The 17,542-nt window shown below is 41.3% G+C and overlaps 1 long non-coding RNA gene across 2 annotated transcripts in view; it reads right to left on the reverse strand.

Annotated features, from left to right (window-relative positions):
• Window positions 1-2,933: 2,933 nt before the first annotated feature.
• Window positions 2,934-17,542, reverse strand: part of LOC126458681 (uncharacterized) — a 70,066-nt gene continuing 55,457 nt past the window's right edge. For both annotated transcript variants that reach the window (XR_007585685.1, XR_007585680.1), the window contains exon 3: window positions 2,934-3,143. This is a non-coding gene — a long non-coding RNA (uncharacterized LOC126458681). The remainder of the gene's footprint in view (window positions 3,144-17,542) is intronic.

Consider the following 17,542-nt stretch of genomic DNA (forward strand, 5'->3'; position numbering starts at 1 on the left):
GTGAGTTAGGGAACTAAGAAAGCTGTTTTAGATGTTCTATCAATGAAGTGGATGTGGTACTGTGGCTGGCCATAAACTTGTAGAACTAAGGGATATCAACAGCAGTACTTTTTATTTACACGATGTGTGCACTCCATGCTGAAGAAATCCGTGAGACCGTTGAATATACATGGTACCTGTCTTGATACACCGAGGGTTGGATATCACCATTCAGTTTGCATTGAGGACTGAAGATGATACCAAAGTAGTGTCGAAACTGGCAGCGTAATTAATATATTTTATAAAAAGTATGCCTTATTTCTACAAGTTTAGAAAGATGTTCCTTCGTCTCGACCTCACTCCCATCTGGGCAGTGTAGGGATCATGTCAGATGAGCTTAAGTCATTAATAACTGTTTCAATTATTTAATGTTGTGTGTAAAATTCCATGATTACTTAATTTTGAGTGTAGTGTTCTAGTCTTTCCTTGTCATTAGATTTATTCAAATTCAGTCACGTGCCCATCAGACAGTGCATATACATCTGTAATGTTTCTCAATGAATAGAACTCAACTTTCTAAGTCTATCTAATACCTGCATGTATGACCAATTTTTATTAAGTTCGAAAGTTTGCAATTTAACTTCGTTTTCGGTGTTCACTCATGTTCAGTCATATGCCAGTCAGATAGTGGGTAGGCACCTGCAATGTTGTTTAACGAATACAACTCAAATTTCTGAGTCTAATACCTGAATGAATAGACAATTTTCGTCCATTAATAAAATCTGAAATTAGCTTTTGTAGTTCACACATATTAAGTCACATGCACATCACATACCGCATCAGCCACTGAAATGTTGCTTGTTGAACAAAATACAACTATTCTGAGTCTACATGCAATGTTAATTTTTATTCCTTTCTAATATTTAACTTAGTTTCTTGTGGTGCACTCATGTTCAGTCATATGTCCATCACGTAGTGTGTAGGCACCTATCACGTTGCTTAATGAATAGAATTGACCTTTATGAGTCTATATAACCCTTATGATCACACGCTTATAAAAAAAGAGCCATACTTTATATGAAAGTTAATTCTTTTTCTCTCAACTATAGGGGACACTTTCATTTGCTAATTTGTGTGTACCTTATGTTTAACGAGGACAACTCCTTTATTTTTCAATAAATTCCATGTGGAGATCATTAGAAAGCTACGACTAATATTTTTATGAATCCTTATCAAATCTCCGTTCAGGTTTATTAATCTGTTGCTGAATTCGACCCTGGCTCCGTGAATACAGGTTGGTCACGATCACAGTTAAAAAATGTATAACTGTAGCACTAGACCGGGGTGTTATGCGGTATTATGTAAGTCGTTGTCTGTTGCCAGCCTCATTAAATATTTACCTCGTGAGTGCGGTCAGGATGTCCTCCTCCCCCTTTTTCTCTGTCAGCGAGTATCGCTCATCCCTCATAATAGCACGATTAATAAACTACATTACAAATTGTATAACAAAATTAAAGGATAACTTTTTCTAAAATTTGAAAAAGTTTGAAGTTTGGCTCAAAGATACCTACAACGTTTCTCTGTAAGGGTGCAAAAGCGTGGCACCCTGCGAAGCCATCGTCGGGTTCGGCGATGCTTCAAAAAGCATGGAATCGAGACAAGTGAAAGAAAGGCCGCAGCTAAGAAGTTTATATGAGCTCTAAGGTGAGGTAATGATTTCATACTGGCACCATATTTCGCCGCAGTTCTGCCCGACGTCACTGTGGACGTGTCAGACCCTCCTTACACACATTTCTCCCCTTTTTGACGCCTCTGCGATGGAAGTCTGAACCGTTACACCCAGCGTTGAAATCACGGCGAAGGTTGTCGAAGGGATTGCCTAATCCTCAGGTGCTAGAGCAGCCACCAATCTTATTTAGTGCTTAAATTTTGTAAAGTGATCTTGAAGCACCACTGAAGTAGAGGGGGCGTCGCAGGGTGCCACACTTTTGCACCATTACAGAGGAAAGTCTAGCCACCTTTGAGCCAAATTTTCAATTTATACGATGCAATGGAAGAATTTATGAGGTTTCGAAAAAATGATCCCTTAATTCTGTTGCGCAGTGTATATACTCGCACATTGATAGAGATACAACCGAAGTAGTAAGTGGTATAAAACGGTATAAATTGAGCATAAATATTAATAGTATACATAGTGTGCAACAATAAATGACAAAAATCTCCGTAGAAGTGACACCCCTTGATTTGGAAAGTGAACAAAGCACTTATAATTATCGTGAAGGTGCACATTAGAATGGATTTCTTGATCAGGACGTGTATGTCCGATAAAGCTGCCTTGTAAAAAGACGTCGAATTTCTTACCTTTAACTTCATTAATCTAAAATACGAACTGTGTAATCTACTGTCAATAATAATTACAATTGCGAAGTCAAATTTTCTATGTCTGAAAGTGACACAATACTGCGCAATTTACCACTTAGGTACCAAATCTCAAGAGTGGATCACAGAATTCTAATGACAACTGTCAGCCATTGTGATAAAACCTGATCCATTTCTTGGAGGTTTCGAGTGGTGTACTTTCATCTCCAGCGGAGATTTTGTTTGCAGTGATTACTATTAACATGTTCTTCAAGGTAATGATAAGGCTGTCATCTGTCATCTCAAGCCATCCGCTACCAGCTCTTTAGTTGTATGACACGTTACGACATACACTCAGAGCTCTATCGTTTCATTTTATGATAAGATAACAAGACGATGGCCCAGGAATACTGGATCTGTTGGATAATTCTAGTGGCGCAAAAGCAACATTAAGCCACTTTTGCTTGTGCTGTAATCAACTCTAAGTATATAAGACTATCGTACCGTCATACAATGCTCTCTGTATTTCGTATAGGCGGGTAATAGAAAGGGTAAGAACGAAAAGGCTATATTAATGCTGTACAAATGTCGTTCAAGAGTATTTATTTCTCATGGATAAGGGGTCCACAAGTACATCAGTATATTGTCGGCGACAGTGCACTGCATAAAAATCAGCGCATGGCACAGCGTCCGTGGTGGCGTCGGATGTGCTGGAGCGTCGGAGGCAGCGTAGGTGGACAGTGACGTGCTTTTAGCCCCGGACTCCACGCACACCCGTTCCGTCTCGGACACGACGCTTACGCGTTCTGCAAAGACAAAAAAAGAGTCGTGTCAGTCGTGATGTAAGCCTTGATAACCACGAAATATCATTTTGTCGGTGTTCGTGCTAAAAGATATTCACTGCTCCAGGCTATGAAACATCTAGGGTTTTCACATCACAGTGCAGCAGAGTGCAAACGCGAAGCGAAGACACCGCTCATTGTCTAACAGTTGGCGTCGTCCGATCGCAAGGATGTTTTGTTTTGTTTAAGTGCCATACCGCGGTGGCAAAAAGTGACTCTTGTACCAAATTAACATGTAGGTTAGTAAAATGGAATAGCCGTACATCCACTACACTTCTGAGAGACAATAAACAGTTGATTGTGATGAATAACGCTGGAGCTTTTCCTGCGGGGTTACAGGAAACTGATGTATGTAAATCCAGAAACTGGTTAATTGTGTCCCAGCTTCCAGTCTCATTATACAATGGACAGCAGTGATATTTCAGCAAGTATGTGAAAGTTTTATATGACTTTTATGACATTGCAACGCATGCTGCGAGAATCGTCACCCGGAACTGCTGCTATGATCTTACGGTGCTTTTATAGAGTGTAAGCTGTTCATCTCAATAAAAAAATTCATTTTCGATAGTTACTTTCAAAGTACTTTACCATTTGCATATTTTTCAGCCTAATAGTTAGAGAACCTTGTGTGTTTCTCTAGTGCCTGCTCGTCAGCAAGGACATTAGAGGTAGAAATCGGGGATGCGCAGAGTTGGGAACAACAGCAGTCTTTTTATATAATCGTCGTGGTGTTTTTCTACATTTATCTAGAACGTCTACAGATATGCAGACGAAGACTGGTAGTCAGAGGCTAGGACATTTGGTATCTCCAACTTCTGCTGTTTCTTTCTTGACCAGATTTAAGCACGGAATAATTATGGCCAAGTCCGAGCAATTTACATGTTAATATGCAAAAGAAATCAGCTATAACGTACTAGGCTCTGGATCTTGCCGACAGACTCAAATCGTGTGCTTGACCGAGACTCGAACTGCAACTCTTTCGACAACCTATACTGAAACGTCTTAGCTATCCAGACACGTTCCTAAATCTGACTCAAAGCGAAGCTGCCTGTCATTAAATCTCCAAATCTGATTCCGTAGTATTATGTCATTTTCACTTAATAATACGCCGAGACAGGCCGTACTCCATCATTGCAATCTAACCCCAGTCTCAGGTTAAAAATTCGATTTATAAGGACACATAAATTAATAAAGCGATATTCACTTATACTCGTACACAGGGACATTTATTTCTTTGCGTTGTTGAACTTAGCTTACAAAAATCCTTAACACTGTCAATCACCATCATAGCATTTTTATGACTAGTATCGCTGAAGTCCAGATATAGAGAACAATCAACGAAACACAAATGGGAGTAATATAGGGTGTTTAAAAATGTGACACATATTCTTACAGGTAGCGGTATTGGTCAAAACTGGAAGAAAATTTCCAATTATTAAACGTGCAAAAACTAATACGGGGCTCTCATCTCGTACGTAGAAGCAGACCCACAGGCAGTGCCGTGTGTGGTTGCCACACATCTTGAAACATCATTCAACCTTCTTCACAGTGAGTCTTCCAAATACAAAGGTTCCATTCGAACTGCGTGATATGCATTGGCCACAGGCTCCTTAATGTCTGCACATTGTCGATGGGTTGGGCATACAATAGAGCCTCTAAATGTCCCCAAACCTATAAATTCGACAGATTCATATCCGGTGAACGGGGAGGCCATGCTACCGGACCGGACATCCTCGACTACATCACCACCCGTGAATCGTTGCAATGAGGTACCGTCGCAAGGACTGTATAAAATGCACCGTAGGGCATAAACCACAGTCGTTGTCTTTCTGCGAGGGTAACGTTCTCCAATAGCGCAGAGATCGATGATACACAGCACCTGTTAATCTCTTTGGTAAAGTGTATGTCCCTATAAATCTGTCAGATACAATTTCTGCCCATTTATTAATACTATAGTGATCCTGATACCTTACCCCTATGATTCCTCGAAGATTTGCATCTGCCTACACGTACTTATTGAGATAGTTCATTATGTCATTTCTTCTGACTCCTACCTACCGAATACTACACAATACCCGTCACAAGTAAGATGGCCCATATCTCAACAAATACTTGTTTCCATGCATATAATTATAGGACTTTTCTTCTAGTTTTAACCCGTAATACCTCATGTAGGAATGTGTTACCCATTTTTTTTAAACCCAAGACGGTATTGGAGTATCAAAGGTAAGCTCGTGGTCAGGTAGGATTTTCGCTTTGAGCACCAATGACGAAAACAAAATAAAATTTCGGTAGAGGAATAAAAGTGCAAGGGAAAAAGATATCTACACCTAACATCTATCTACACCTAAGTTCCTGCAGGACTAAGTCTCTTAGAACGGGTGTAAGGAAGCCTCGGATGACTAGCTGAGAGGCCTGTACAGCACATTTGACACGGAAGATGGCTTAAGGATGAACTACGAAAAGACGAAGTGACTTATACTCTTATAGGAGAGGGAAGTTTTCTTCATGAACGATAGCAGATACTGAAATGGGTACGAGTTACCTGTAAGTTTTTCAAATATAGTGTTAAATTTTATCGAACAGATAAAATACGATATGAAATCGTGCTAAAAAGAAAAGTCAAAGAAGACCATTGTCAGTAAAAGGAAGGAAAGGAAGAAAGATTTTGGTGTAACGTCCCGTCGACACTGGGGTTGTTAAAGACAAGGCATAAACTCGGAGCGAAGTCGACCGAACCCTTTTAAAGAAACCAACCCAGAATTCGGCTGACGCGATTTAGGGAAAACAAGGTCGCGGATTTGAATGGTCCTCCTCCAGTGTCCAATATACTACCTTCTGTGGTTGGAGCTCACGAGGAATAATGGGCTGCCATTCACACACCTCACTGAAAGTGTCCCCAGTAAAGCTTTTGCAAAGGCGAAGGCTGCATGCTCCCCATATTAATGTCCACTAGTGAGTATCCGCATACTTTTGACCAGATAGTGTATACGTGTACAATGCTGGAGACAAACAACCTGGCGTGGCCATACCTTAGCAGCAGCGCCTCCCAGCTTGTTGAGCGACTCCTGAAGAGAGGCAGGCATCTTCTCCCCGAAGGTGAGCACCTTGCCCGTCTTGACGAGCTTGGGCGAGTCGCCCACCTTGGAGCCCGCCCTCCAGTAGACGGTCTGCACGGCGGCGCGGCCGGCGATGTAGCGGCAAGCGGTTCCCACGAGCATTCTGGCGGCGTGAGCAGCTGAGCGTCAGTCGGGCTGCGGGTCTCAGCTAGTGTGCTCTGCGTCTCGTCCGCCGCCCATATATAGCGCTCGCTTACTGCTTATCGATGCACGAGAGCCAGCCGGTAGGTGGAATTACCCAAGTGGCCGCGATAGCGCACAGCGCACTCCTGCCTTTGTGCTGCGACAAGGTGTTTCCTCGACCGTGTCGCACGTTGCGAAATGGAAGCGTAGCGGCAAATACCCAGTGGGAACAGTTGTACACCTTACAGAGCAGCTTCTCTGTGTTTCACCGTGACCCTTGGTAGCTTCACAGTCACAAAGGATCTACAAGAGACTTAATTTAGTTCTGCTGAGTGTCAGAGACAGCAAAGGACTTGGAAGAGCAGTTGAACGGAATGGACAGTGTCTTGAAAGGAGGATATAAGATGAACATCAACAAAAGCAAAACGAGGATAATGGAATGTAGTCGAATTAAGTCGGGTGATGCTGAGGGAAGTAGACTAGGAAATGAGACACTTAAAGTAGTAAAGGAGTTTTGCTATTTGTGGAGCAAAATAACTGATGATGGTCGAAGTAGAGCGGATATAAAATGTAGACTGGCAATGGCAAGGAAAACGTTTCTGAAGAAGAGAAATTTGTTACCATCGAGTATAGATTTAAGTGTCAGGAAGTTATTTCTGAAAGTATTTGTATGGAGTGTAGCCATGTATGGAAGTGAACATGGACGATAAATAGTTTGGACAAGAAGAGAATAGAAGCTTTCGAAATGTGGTGCTCCAGAAGAATGCTGATGGGTAGATCACATAACTAATGAGGAGGTATTGAACAGAATTGGGGAGGAGTTTTTGGCACCACTTGACAAGAAGAAGGGACCGGTTGGTAGGACATGTTCTGAGGCATCAAGCGATCACAAATTTAGTATTGGAGAGCAGCGTGGAGGGTAAAAATCGTAGAGGGAGAAAAATGGTTCAAATGGCTCTGAACACTATGGGACTTAACTGCTGTGGTCATCAGTCCCTTATTTTCGTTGATGCTTCCGATGGTACTTAAGGAATTGGCACCACTGAATTTCGTTGTTCGTCTGTGAGCCTTATATTTCTGTTTACAAAGCTTTGATCATATCTTTAAACTGTGGTGAAGTTATTTTGCTGCACGGCTTCATTTCTAAGAGATCGGGTTCTTTAGTGTCCAGCTGTATGCTTTCTTCATATTTTGTAGATGTAGACAGGTGAATTTACCATAGTGGAATTTAAGAAACTGAAATGCTTCAGCCTGCTGTTTCACGGGAAACCTACTGATACTTCAGCGTGGATTTCTTATCCACCCAGAGGGAGGTGATAATGGCAAACGAACTACAGAAGAAATTTAGAAATAGCAGTATGGTAGCGTAGAACTGAAAACCACCGTTGTGAACTTCAGCGATGGCGAGCGTCAGATTTTTTGTGCACATTGTACTTTTTCTTTTTCCAAATAAAACTGGATAAGAAAATCTTGTCCCGAACCAATGGAGTAGTTGATTCCATCTTGCTTGCAGTCAGCAGACGTATAATCTGCCTCTGGGTTCAGGAAAGTATTCATCTCAAGGGTGATGGTCCGAATTCACCCATTACAAATGTGAGAACCATTCCATTCGCTAGTTGTTTACTTCATCAGTCATTTTATTAATATTAAGTTCATTATCGATATCATCACTTGTGATTTTATCTCGTAAAGGCACACCCCTGGTCTGCTGCAAAATCTCATTTATATTACTTTCGTTCTTCTCTTGTTATGATGGTTTAATATTTACGTCCCGCTTCCATAAAACAGGATAGATCCTTTTCTTTTTCTGTTGTCATGCGTTACATCTTGCTCGGCCTTTTCTAGATAGATTTGGTCTTCCAATGCATCTTTTAGCATATGGTATATAGTACCAAAAATGTAGTGCTAATCTTAACTCTTTCATTCGCAGCAGATGGACATCCATTTTTTCGTATTCTCTTCATCCTTTTGGCTTATATAAAATATTATCAATTTCTTCCTAACATCTATAATTCTTTTATCGTCTAACTTTCTGTATGCTGCTATGTTCCTGAGAAGTTTCATCTCGTTGGCCTACAATACTATTTTATGATTTACTCATTACTCAAAATTCACTTCCTTGCAGCAATGTTGAGACCCGCTCACTTCATAAGATTTAATTTAAATTACTGTTCTTATTTTATTTTGCAGAGATCTTCTAATGGTACCCTCTAGGCTGCTCAACTTCTCAGTTTTGTCTTTTTGATCTAGATCTCCTCTGTACATTAGCATGGTCCAACAAATTTACATCCATCTATTTGCTCTATGAGCCTGTATTCTACTGTTGTTTATGTTCTTTTTGGGTTTTTCCACAGAAAGCCATGAATTTCCTGTTTTCTATTGAAATTGACATGGTACGTATCTGACAAAAAGGTTTAACACCGATTTTGTACATTCTGATTTTAAGGTCTTTTCTCATACAGGTATATTTTCCAATAGTACCTGTTAATGCTTCCATTGTTTGTTGAATTTTTTCAGCCTCATATGTAGATATACACTCCTGGAAATGGAAAAAAGAACACATTGACACCGGTGTGTCAGACCCACCATACTTGCTCCGGACACTGCGAGAGGGCTGTACAAGCAATGATCACACGCACGGCACAGCGGACACACCAGGAACCGCGGTGTTGGCCGTCGAATAGCGCTAGCTGCGCAGCATTTGTGCACCGCCGCCGTCAGTGTCAGCCAGTTTGCCGTGGCATACGGAGCTCCATCGCAGTCTTTAACACTGGTAGCATGCCACGACAGCGTGGACGTGAACCGTATGTGCAGTTGACGGACTTTGAGCGAGGGCGTATAGTGGGCATGCGGGAGGCCTGGTGGACGTACCGCCGAATTGCTCAACACGTGGGGCGTGAGGTCTCCACAGTACATCGATGTTGTCGCCAGTGGTCGGCGGAAGGTGCACGTGCCCGTCGACCTGGGACCGGACCGCAGCGATGCACGGATGCACGCCAAGACCGTAGGATCCTACGCAGTGCCGTAGGGGACCGCACCGCCACTTCCCAGCAAATCAGGGACACTGTTGCTCCTGGGGTATCGGCGAGGACCATTCGCAACCGTCTCCATGAAGCTGGGCTACGGTCCCGCACACCGTTAGGCCGTCTTCCGCTCACGCCCCAACATCGTGCAGCCCACCTCCAGTGGTGTCACGACAGGCGTGAATGGAGGGACGAATGGAGACGTGTCGTCTTCAGCGATGAGAGTCGCTTCTGCCTTGGTGCCAATGATGGTCGTATGCGTGTTTGGCGCCGTGCAGGTGAGCGCCACAATCAGGACTGCATACGACCGAGGCACACAGGGCCAACACCCGGCATCATGGTGTGGGGAGCGATCTCCTACACTGGCCGTACACCACTGGTGATCGTCGAGGGGACACTGAATAGTGCACGGTACATCCAAACCGTCATCGAACCCATCGTTCTAACATTCCTAGACCGGCAAGGGAACTTGCTGTTCCAACAGGACAATGCACGTCTGCATGTATCCCTTGCCACCCAACGTGCTCTAGAAGGTGTAAGTCAACTACCCTGGCCAGCAAGATCTCCGGATCTGTCCCCCATTGAGCATGTTTGGGACTGGATGAAGCGTCGTCTCACGCGGTCTGCTCGTCCAGCACGAACGCTGGTCCAACTGAGGCGCCAGGTGGAAATGGCATGGCAAGCCGTTCCACAGGACTACATCCAGCATCTCTACGGTCGTCTCCATGGGAGAATAGCAGCCTGCAATGCTGCGAAAGGTGGATATACACTGTACTAGTGCCGACATTGTGCATGCTCTGTTGCCTGTGTCTATGTGCCTGTGGTTCTGTCAGTGTGATCATGTGATGTATCTGACCCCAGGAATGTGTCAATAAAGTTTCCCCTTCCTGGGACAATGAATTCACGGTGTTCTTATTTCAATTTCCAGGAGTGTATTAACAGATACTGTATATTGCCAACCAAGATTTAAATGAAGTTACCTATTGTATTATCTCTAAATTAACCATATTTTAGTCATCTGTAAACATTTTGCTATTATTGCTATAATTTTCGCGTTGCTGGTCTATATTTTAACGTTATAAGAATCCTACCACGTTGTTACATTCCTTTGCACTTTGTCTTCTGAATCCGTAATTACAGCTGGACAACAGCGAAGCAGAGTGCCGTAATACCATTTTGAATCTACTGAAGATTATCATTAAAATTTAATTTTTCCGCTAATAACTTTGTTAATTAGCGTGCTTTGCAGCAATAGCAGTCAGCAGAAAGAATAAAAGTAGCAAACCAATTCCAATGTGGATCAAATAAAACATAAAGAACGAAGTATTGTTGAATCTACCGCTGACAAAAGAAGAAGAAAATGAAGAGCCAGAAGTTGAGTGAATGATAATTCTTACAAATTCTTTACATCTTCTAAGTTATACATCGTTATGAAAAATAAGAGAGTTTCGTATTAAGTATTGTTTAAACCATGATAGTATCACTAGTTTTAATGCATCTTTTATCTTGGCACGTCACGTTGTTTACCTATAAAAGCCTTATCATTGAATTGATTCTCGTATCACCCTTGTGAAAACTGCGTTCCACGTGAGGTGACGCCAGCTCGTATCTCTTATCGTTTACATTTTTCAAGGGCATTTTATGTGTTGTTATTAGTCATCGGATTTTCTCGTCGTATCTTGTGACAGCTGTAAAGTGAGATACAAAACTAAATGTTTTCTACTTTTTGAAATTTCAAGTTTTTCTCTCCAGTGAGCACCTGGGAATGAAAATTCTCGAGTCTGTTTTTGTGGTTCTTTACTGTATTTCACTTTAGTTGACGGCAACGAATCTTCCAGAATCTTAGCACCATAAAAATGACTTCACTGTAGCGAATAAAATATGATTAAGGTAAGTCACAATGTTGGGATCGGTATTCCAAATATTTCGATGCCTCCAGTAAATCAGGATAGATAAGGACGGATTTACAGGGCTTCTGACGGATTTTCAGTTTGTTCTGTAATTCACATACTGCATACTTAGCTTTTGTTACAATTGTCACATCCTTTATTGATACTAATTATTGCTTGTGTAAGTCATTATAGATTACACTGAGATAATGAAAGTCGTCGGATAGCGATATGCACATACATAAATGGCGGTATTATAGCTTACACGTGGTACGAAATGGCAGCGTACTGACGGAGCTGTCATTTGCACTTAGGTGATTCACGTGAAAACATTTCCGACGTGCTTATGGCCGCACGACGGGAATTAAGAGACTTTGAACGTGGTATGGTAGTTGGAGCTGGACGCGTGGGGCCAGCCGCTGTAGCCGAGCGGTTGTTGGCACTTCATTCCGGAACCGCGCTGCTGCTACGGTCGCAGGTTCGAATCCTGCCTGGGGCATGGATGTGTGTTATGTCCTTAGATTAGTTCTAAGTCTAGGGCACTGATGGCCTCAGATGTCGAGTCCCATAGTGGTCAGAGCCATTTGAACCATTTTTGGAAGCATGGGATGTTTCATTCCGGAAATCATTAGGTAATTCAATATTCTGATATGCACAGTGTAAAGAGAGTGCCGAAAATACCCAGTTTCAGGCATTACCTCGCAACATCGACAACTCAGTGAACGACGGACTTTACTTAACGGCCGAGAGCAGCGGAGTTTACGTAGAGTTTCCAGTGCTATTAGACAAGCTACAATTCGTGAAATAACAACATAAATCAATTTTGACGTATGATGAATGTACCAGTTAGGACAATGAGAGGAAATCTGGCGTTAATGGACAATAGCAGCAGACGACCGATGGGAGTACCTTTACTAACACAACATCTTCTGCAGAGCCTCTCATGGGCTCGTGACCATATCGGCTGGACCCTAGACGCTTTGAAAACCATAGACTGATCAGTGAGTCCCGATTTTAGTCGGTAAGAGCTGATGGTTGTGTTCGAGTGTCGCGCAGACCCCACGAAGACATGCGTCCAGGTTGTCAACAAGGCGCTGTGCAAGGTGGTGGTGGTGGCTCCGTAATGATGTGGACTGTGTTTTAGTGGTATGAACCGATCATTGACTGGAAATGGTTGTGTTCTGCTACTTCGAAACCATCTGCAGCCATTCGTGGAATGCATGTACCCATACAACGATAGAATTTTTACGAATGAAAATGCTGCATGTCACCAGGTCACAATTATTCGCAATTGGCTTGAAGAACATTCTCGACAGTTCGAGCAAATGATTTGGCGATCCATATCGGCCGACTAAATCCCATCGAACATTTATGGGATATAATCGAGAGGTCAGTTCGTGCATAAGATCCTGCATCGGCGACACTTTCAAGATGATGGACGACTGTTGAGGCAGCATGGGTTAACATTTCTGCAGTGGACTTCCAACGACTTGTTCAGTCTATGCCACGTTGAGTCGCTGCACAACAACGGGCAGGAGGATGTCCGACACGATATTAGGAGGTATACCATGACTTTTGTCGTCTCACTGTCTAGGCGGACAAAACGCGTGCCGACGTCATCAAGGAATTGCATGGTAAGCGACAGAGTATAACCATGTTGTTTATAGAGGCCACGTAATGACTTCATCATGGTTGTTGAGATGAAGTGGAGGGGGCGGCGGTGGGTTGGGGCAGTGGAGTCAGTTGAGCAAACCTCCTTCAGTATTCTATGTTTTTAAGTTCTGACTGAGCGATAACTTCATTACTTGCGTTGTGATACAATCAGAACGCATGCGAACGTATCGTTTGATTATCCACCCTGTAGCATGTTTTGATTTGTGGGAATGGTATCATGGAGAACGACAGAAATGTAACAGAGACAGTTCGTACATGCCGCGTGATGTAAATATCCAACCGAGGAAAGTATTTTGCGCTACATTTTTGAAAGTACACATTGGGCACATGGTAACACATTAATCTTTTCACGTCGCTGCGTCATATCCACTTGTATCACGTCGTAACATTAGATATGATGCCCACAACACTAACTGTTTGCTATGTTAGTTACTTTTGGAGTCGTGGGTGAAACGAATACGGGTGCCCTTGGGTCTCTATTGTTGTTGTATAACGTATAGGCTGGGTACTGCGTCAGACAGAGCATAAACATTGATTTTTTTGGGAGGGGGGGGGGGGGGAGGATAAATAGATGGTACTCTTTATAAAGGAATTCCCAGGATTTACCTTAACATTTAGGGAAACAGCGACATTCGTAAATCTGGATGGCTGCACAGGAATCTGAACCATATTCTCTCGAATGAGAGTCCAGGGCCTTAAGACTAATTTACCACTCTTGTCAACATATTAGAGACAACGGCCGAAAAATCAGCATAGAGCATGCTTGTAATTCTCTACTGACAACATATCCATAACAGTTCTGTTTTAACAGACTAATTAATCTTACGTGGTGTAGAAAATAATGTTTCTGTGAGAATGGGTTATCCTACTATGACATTCTCAACACTGCAGACTGCAAGTAGTGCTGCACTTACAGTATCTCCAATTCAAAGGACACACAGTTAGCTACAACACTGCCATTGTAGTGATTCTTCATACGAGTTTTGGAAGAAAAACAGACAACGTTTTGGAAAAAAGTGACATACTACGTTGGAGACTAAGTGAAAGGCTTAAGTTTTTTTTATTTTTTTATATTTTACCGCACAGTCACGTGAAAATTTCACAACACCATAATCAGTTTCGATCAGCCAGTTGCCATCTTCGATATCAAAAGATAAATAAACGAAACAAAGAATCATTGTAAAATCTATAAAATATCCCAAGTAAGTATCTACGTAGCAATAAAAATAATAAGCTCATAACTAAAAGAACATGCTGCAAGCTGTTTAAGTCTCATTGTCAACAAATCTGAGGACTATAGTCCTTAGAGGACGACGTTTTGCAGTCACAGTGAAATCCTATCTTTGTCTATTGATAAATGTCGTATTCAGGAACGAAATATCCGCTTTGGCAGAATTTATAGTTACATTAGAGTAATGCTGTACGATTTTTACGCCACGGGTGAGAAATCCATTCCATCGGTTTCAGCACGATTGAGCTATCGAAACCCTCCAATAAATATAAATTGTTGCGTGGTGAATCCATATAAATTCTTGCTATCTGAAAACAGAATTTAACTTGAATCAACTGAGTTACACAGTTCATCAGTTCGTAATTTTTGCGTTGTTGTGTCTAAGAATTCGTTGGCAAAGTCCTTCACAGATTCCACGCTCAAATGAAAACACATCGACATCGGTTAAAAACCACAGTTTTACTGGTGTCGTTTTGAGCATTGTGTCCCACGATAACCCATTTGATGTGTAGTAATAGTCAGGATACGGCCTATATGATACCAGGTATACACTCCGGAAATGTCCGATTACATCTGCAAGCTGAACATCGTGTCCGTGGAAAGCCTTACATGTGCCCCAAGTGAGAGATATTAAATTCCTGCTAAACACAGATTGCATGCTCATATTCTGCGCCTGTTACAGTATCACCTGTAAGTTTACTGGAGATGCAGATGTATCAAAGAGTGTGGTTCATAGAGCCTCTCCACCGAATCCAAATACTCGTACAAGTGATCCTTTCCTTTGTAACGAGGCGAGACTTAGCATCATCGGGACGTGCAGCTTATGAGAGAGCTAGATCTACTCAATCACAGAACTGGCACTGACGTATCGTCTGAAAAAACGGATCGAATTTTATGAAATATTTGACAGACGAGTAACAGTTAAATAAACTCAACATTGAAGAGCATTATAATGTAATTGTTAACACACAGACCATTATTTAAATGCAGGAAAACAAAACATATTCACTATCTGATACATATTTCAGGTAAGATTAGCTTTCCAGCAGTAAATCAACGTGCAAGTAATCAGGAAAATTGAGGTTGTTAATTATTCGTTTTAAAAACACAGTTCAAAGTCCCTCGGGAAATTCTTATTTGTTATTTTTATCAGTGGAATAGCGTACACAATATATGTAATTGATGCATTAAATATTAACTGCCTCGTTAATTCTTATTACGTAACGTGAAGTGGAAGTCCGTCACAGTAATAACGCGGAACCTTTTTACTGCAAAAGTAAACTATCGAGTTAATGTTGTGAGTCATGATGCGAATGTGTTGTCTTATGTTGTTCTTGTGAGTTAGAATGGCGGAAAGCAAGGTTCGTAGTATGTACACTGATAGAATTTTTGAAATCTCCAGTAATGTGTATAGCTCGTGCTAGTTTCTAATTCACCCATCACGTCAGACAATTCTGCTCAACAGAGTTTATAACTCTCTGTCAGGTGTAGACTCTGTACAGTACGCTTAGATTCCTGATTCTGCTAAAAACTATTTTATTTTTGTTCAGTTTGGTCTAGACAATGAGCTGTTTTGTGCACCGTTATATTTACTTCATAAAAGGTAGCTCAACAGACTTCAAAATTCGGTGCTCAATATTTAAAAAAAAAAAATAAAAAAAGCTCACACGAATTGTTCAGAGCAGTACATAGTTATAAATAAGGTGTAAGTGACTATATAAAAATTATAATTGTACATCCAGATAATAAGGCACTAAATATGCTTACGTTATTTCTCAAACGCCAACGTAAATAAAATTACTTGCAGTGGCGTAAGACTCAATCGGAATACCTCCGAAGAGCTATAAACTCACTGCTCAAATAACTAAAGTCAGCTGACATGGTTGCGTTAAGATTGCAAGTAACTATTTTCTTTGATATACGCTTAAAGCTGAACGTTCTGCGTTTCTGATACTTAAATCGCGCTGGTATATAAAGCGACTGTCTTTTCATTGTTCGACAAATCCTTGACAACACCAAACGTAGCTGTCTCTCTACAGCTGATTCAGAGGCACATTACGAAAGTCCCCTAATCTGTAACTACATACTAAGGTGACATAAATGTATTAATATCTTTGTTTTAAAATTCAGGTTATTTAGCAAAATTTGAGTGAATACTCGTTTCCTCTCATTCCAAGATGTAATTAATTCCATTCCAAATGAATCCACTATGCTATCTCCGTCTGTTATACTGAAAAACGTTGAACCACCAAACAAAATTACAGAATTAGTAAATTTTCCTACATCTCGTCGATTACGACACCACGAAATAATTGACATTGCGCTGAACAACATCAAACGTGCCGCAGAGCGCCGGAGAAGACAGCAAAAACAGGTTTGTACACGCCGAGACTTTCACATTGGACAGAAGATATTAGTACGTACACGCTATTTATGCAGCAGAGTAAAAGGTAAGTGCAGTAAATTTGAACTTCTATACGCAGGTCCATATCGGATTCGCAGCATTCCTCACCCCAATGTTGTACACGTCGAAACTCTAAGAACCAGAAAAAGTAAAGGCAACCACCATGTCGTTAACATTAAACCCTTTATTGAATGAAGAGACTTTATGATTTAACATGCTATGATGCGCATTTACACATTTTATGACTACTTATGCAATTATACTCACATGACTACTTATTGATGATTATCGTATTTTTTCTTGGCAAGTGCCTGGCAAGGTAAGGTTAGCAGGTCGCTTTTCTTGTCGTTACACATCAGACCGTGCACAATTTCTTTTTTTTAATGTATGTACGATTGTTTTCATGTTTTGTTTGTATGCACTGTGAAATAATTAAGATATAGCAAACACCAGTTGACTTTGACATTTTTTGCCCTATGACATCTCAAGATCGTGACTGTTTTACATTTTTTGTTGCTGCATTGTGATATTCTATGTACATTTTTGCCTCTGAACACTGTCAATGTCTTTGACATATTACGTTTTCTGTCATGGAATGCTGTATCCTCAAATTATGTTACTATAAACCAGTCATTATTTAATGGGCATATGATTTAAATGCAAGACATTAATCTTTGTTCATCATTTGCAGAAAGAAATAACGTGTAAAGGAAATGAATTAAACAGAAATGGGAATTTCACCTACGGAATAAACGAAAGAAGATGCAAAAACCTTATGAGGAAGAGTAAATGGATCAGAATTAACAAGCATTAACAAGAATATACTATACACATCGTAGAATAGCAGTCTTAACTAATTTAGAGCCACGACCGCCTTTAACATTGAACGGATATACACTG

This window comes from Schistocerca serialis, chromosome 1 (assembly GCF_023864345.2).
Source record: "Schistocerca serialis cubense isolate TAMUIC-IGC-003099 chromosome 1, iqSchSeri2.2, whole genome shotgun sequence".
In the NCBI taxonomy this organism is placed as follows: domain Eukaryota; kingdom Metazoa; phylum Arthropoda; class Insecta; order Orthoptera; family Acrididae; genus Schistocerca; species Schistocerca serialis.